This window comes from Macrobrachium nipponense, chromosome 5 (genome assembly GCF_015104395.2).
Source record: "Macrobrachium nipponense isolate FS-2020 chromosome 5, ASM1510439v2, whole genome shotgun sequence".
Lineage (NCBI taxonomy): Eukaryota > Metazoa > Arthropoda > Malacostraca > Decapoda > Palaemonidae > Macrobrachium > Macrobrachium nipponense.
The window spans coordinates 47,449,479-47,454,478 of NC_061107.1; positions in this window are offsets into that span (position 1 = coordinate 47,449,479).

The following is a 5,000-nucleotide window of genomic DNA, read 5'->3' on the forward strand; positions in this document are numbered from 1 at the left end:
GCCATTGATTTCAGGGGATATTGAGAAGTCTTACAATATAACCATACTTACGGTGGGAAGAAATTAAAAATGCTTTGTTACAAAATCAGAAAAGCTGAACTCAAGATGTTGTACCCGTAAGTTTGTTGGAACATCCGTTGTGAGGCCTGAGAATTGTAACTAGGCTTTCCTCTGAGCAAGATTGACGAAACTGGTCAGTTATTTGTTCTGTGTATAAGCATTTGCCAATTTTTATTTATGACATTCATGATGCATTCAAAGGGTAATATCTAATTCACTTCACCCTGTGAATAACTTACACACAAATGAACCCGACTACGATTCGAACCTTTGCCACATAATACAAAAGTGGTATTCGGCTATTTTGATGGCAATGCGTTGCTTTCGATTCCAAGTGCAAAACCTGAATTCGACAGGAATAGGGAATTTGTACTACAGAGTGAATATAAGCTTATGTCTCCCTTAATGGTTGCGCAGTAATGTTCATTGTTACTTGACTTCCAACCGCAAAAGACCTTGTTTCGAATCCTGGTCAGATTAGGAAGATTCGTCACATAGAGTGCCTTTCAGTGTAAGTTACTCCAGAGGCAAAATATTCAGTATTAATGGGTTATTTGTGGCTTATGCTTTACATACATATACATATATACTTATATATAGAGATATATATGTACATATATATATATATATATATATATATATATATATATATATATTCGTTATAGTGTATAATATAATAATCTAGGTATATAGTATATATATATATATATATATATATATATATATATATATATATATATATATATATATATACATATATATATATGCATCATAGTATACGCACGCGCGCACGCATATATATACATATAATAAGTATGTGTATGTGTGTGTACTGGGAGTGCCAATATAATTTTTCTTATATCTAATTGTATGTGAGTTATTGTTCATTCTATATCTTTCCATGTGTTTTAGCAGAAACGCAGTCTTATCATCCCCAGGGTAAGTAAGTTATTGAGAGACCACTTCAGACATTTGAGTGATTGTTGATCGCATAACCTTTAGAATTGAAAGCTCCCACTGAAGTATTAGACATTTCCAAACCCATAATCACCTGAATACATCTCAAGAGACGAGATTCTGGCAAATCATTTTTTCAAGGAAGTTAATATTCAGCCACTAAATACTTACTAAATACTTCCATTTGTTGTGCAATGACGATTAAATCGTGATTGTGAAACTCATATGATTCGACCGATTATTTAAGTGATTTTGTATTATTATCATTCTAACTTGGACGCAATTTTCAGAGCGATGCGAATTGAGAATGAACGCCAACCAGTACGAACAGGTAATTGGTGAAGCAAAGTCAATTTCCGGCATCGTAAAGAAATCGTAATTGCTGACTGAAGTATAGTGAGCGTCACGTGACTTGTTGAATTCGAGACTGAGGGAGGAGAAAAGTGTTTAATTCGCCTTCAGGAGAACAAGTGGTTGTCTTTCAACGAGGGAATGAGAGACAAAGTGACCGACTCACACTCTCTAACGCGAGACAGTGAATCCATGAGTTTAATTATTGCTCGTGAGATTTTGCTATGTGTTTTACAGTATTATTAGAACGGGAATCTCATGTTATATCTCAAACCGTCATTAAAGCTATATAATTTTATTACATTGTCACAAAGCCTCTGAAACTGCGTTCTTAAACTGAGAAGTCATTGTTATCGTGCACAAAAAGTCCGTTCCCTTATTAAAGCCCCGTTCACACGGTCGAGCTTTGCCTGACGAACTTTGTCCGATGTGACGTCAAAAGCGTGAAAAGTCAGAGCCTTATCCGCTGTTTCTCCGCTTCTTACGTCACATCGAACAGAGTTCGTCGAGCAAAGCTCGACCGTGTGGACTTAGGCATGCAGAGAGTGAACGGATTCGTCTAAGACAGGACAAATACGCAGGGTGGCGAGAAAGGTTGAGTTTTGAATATGTGCGTACATGTGGGAAATTGCACGACCAATGTAGACGTGAGAAATTCCTCTGAATGTATCTTGGTGTTCAATGCATCAGTCATGTCCAAACGTTGGTGAAATTGCGCTTCAGCTACTCTTGCCTTTTTCACTACCTATTTATGTGAGGATAGAGCCGCTGGTGATGGCTTTTCTTTACTCATGTAGTGATTTAACTTAACATTAAGCAGAAATCCATTAACCAATTATTTATACAAGTAACTAAGATAATTATATTTGTTAAGTTTGGAATAACTTTAGTTCTCATAAATAAAGTAAAGGTATTTTCTACATCAGCATTTTATTTATTTATTCATTTGATCCAATTTAACCTTTGTTTTTTGTTTATACGGGGGTTAAATTTTGGAGAAAAATTAAAGGGGTGCCACAGGAAGGTTAAGAATAATGGAATGATTCCCGCAATAAAAGAGCTCATTCTGTAATAGGATTGCAACTTCTTATGACTTCTGCTACTTCTATTTTAAAGGCCTGAAGAGAAAACCATGAGTGGTTTGTTATCCCCTGTAGGTTTCAAAAACTTAACACCATTTCCGAAGTAATCACTCAACAGTAGGTTTAGCCACTTGTTGTTGACTGTGATATTTTCATTTTGTATGTTAAACTGGCATCTAATTTAACTAAGGGTGTATCCATAACCTTTATCTAGACCAGATTTAATATCAGGAGCTATGAAAGAAAACGCTGCTACCCTTTCCGATACTTGAGCTGTGCTTTTGCCATCTGACCTAAGTTTCCTTTTATATTTCAGTAAATACCCAGAGATACAATCGACGTGACACAGTAAATCGGCACCAAAAACATTGATACATCTTGCAAGGGACAAGTGCGAGTGAAAACATCATCTTGTAAGTAAAAAAAGGCTTTCAAAAACTCTTCAGCTCTTGGGCTCTCACTTATTCTATACTTCTGGTAAAGTTGCTTGAGATTTCTGTTACAGATAATGCATAAATGGTCTAGGTAAGAAGTAACAATCGCTTGAGGACTGTGGTGTCGTGCTCGTTTTCTTGCAGCAGGTTTCCTAAGATTTTGCTCCTCACTCGATTGACATTTGCTTGCTTCATCTTCATAATCTATTTTTTCCTTATCATTTTGAATCTTTAAAAGGGACTTCTTATGACGGTGTTGTTCATAGCAGGCATTACTTAAATGGTAGTAAAACACTACAGCCTCACTTAATGTGCTTAAACGGTTAGTATCAATGTCATTGCGTATTCTTGCAGCTGCCCTGATTTTTCTTCTGGCATTTTCAGTCCCTAACACGCTACCATCACTTTTATTACACACATGATACATGGCTTTTCATCAGGTTTGAAGTCTGATGCACCATCCTTTAACACTCTAGACAATGAACCAAGCAAAAACTTCTTTCAGTTTTCTTCTTAATTAAGATTGAAAAAGAAACCCACAAAATTACTGTCTATAACGTGTTTACTTATAAGTTTTAATGTAAAAAAATGTAAATACTTATAAGAAAATACGTTATACACAATAATTTTGTGGGTTTCTTTTTCAACTCTGGACAATTTTAGGACATCCATATCTTCAATTCAATTAGACACTTTTAAGTATTTGTAAACATTTTCATCACTTTTCCATCTTCTTTTATCTTAGTAAAGTTCTACTTAGTTCAAATAGCTGAAGTTTCATTCAGACCGGGCCAGTATTAAAAGAGATATGACATGTTTCACAATCGAGCGACCGCCATCTTTGATGACGTCATAACCGGAAAACCTATCAGATGGCAGATGTCTACCCAAGTCAAAAATACTTACTAAGGCACCTACTAAGCATTTGAAAAGAAAAATTCTCCATACTCAAATTTTCCTGCAGAATCATACCCAGTATCAGGACTAAAAAGCAGGATAAGAAAGTAACTTTTAGTACTGCATGTACCTTCGAGCATAAGTTTTTCAGGGGCAGAAACATTATTGTGAAGTGTCATGCGCCACTATTTCAATCTTTTGTTGGATGTTTTCACACGTATTTAAACAAAATTTTAGTTTATCTTTTTTCTTTTTCCCCGCATGGCTTTTTGCTCTGTAGAAGCTCGTTACATACCTTAACGACCTTGTATACAGGTTGATTCCTTTTGAAATCGCCCTCGTGTGTTGAGTGATATTATATTATAATTAATTCCAGCACCGGTTGCGTCTGCTATAAATGAAGTGTCGGGATAATCACGGGAACTCTGCTATGAAGAAAACTAACAACTTCAAATTGTGTTTATGAACTCTGTCCTTTTCCTTGACTAGAATCAATTTGTAGTCACATCGCTTGTGTAAATGCAGATAAAATTACAAGTTTCTCAACCTGCAGAGTATTCCATTAGATTCTGTGATATAATTTGTTTAACCAGTTTAAAATAACGGCAGCACACAACTGTTAGCCAGTTAAGGAAATATTTAACACCAATACCATAAATTCTGTGATATTCAGACAATTATCAACCTTGTAAATTTAGGTATATCTTAGTTTTACCAGGCCACTAAGCTGATTAACAGCTCCCCTAGGGCTGGCCCGAAGGATTAGATATTTTCACGTGCCTAGGAACCAATTGGTTACTTAGCAATGGAACCCACGGTTTATTGTAGGATACGAACCACATTGAGAAATGAATTTCTATCACCAGAAACAAATTCGTCTAATCCCACGTTTGCAGTGAGGGGAATCGAACCAGGGCCCCGAGATCAGTAGTCGAGCATGTAACCGACTCGTCCAACGAGGAACTTTCTCAACCTTGTAAATCCTGACAATGACGGCTCTCAAATGACTACACTACATATATGTATATTAAGACGGATATTAGAAAATCAAAAATAAAATTTAAAAAAGGCATCGCCTACCTGAAGATGGATATTTAACTTTCACATCCGGACTCCTTCCAACAAGTATTCAGAAACAAAACTCGGCTGTCAAACATTATATAAGACACATTGCCACTGAATTCCACCACTGATTCCAAGGTAACTTTTTTTGTTTCTA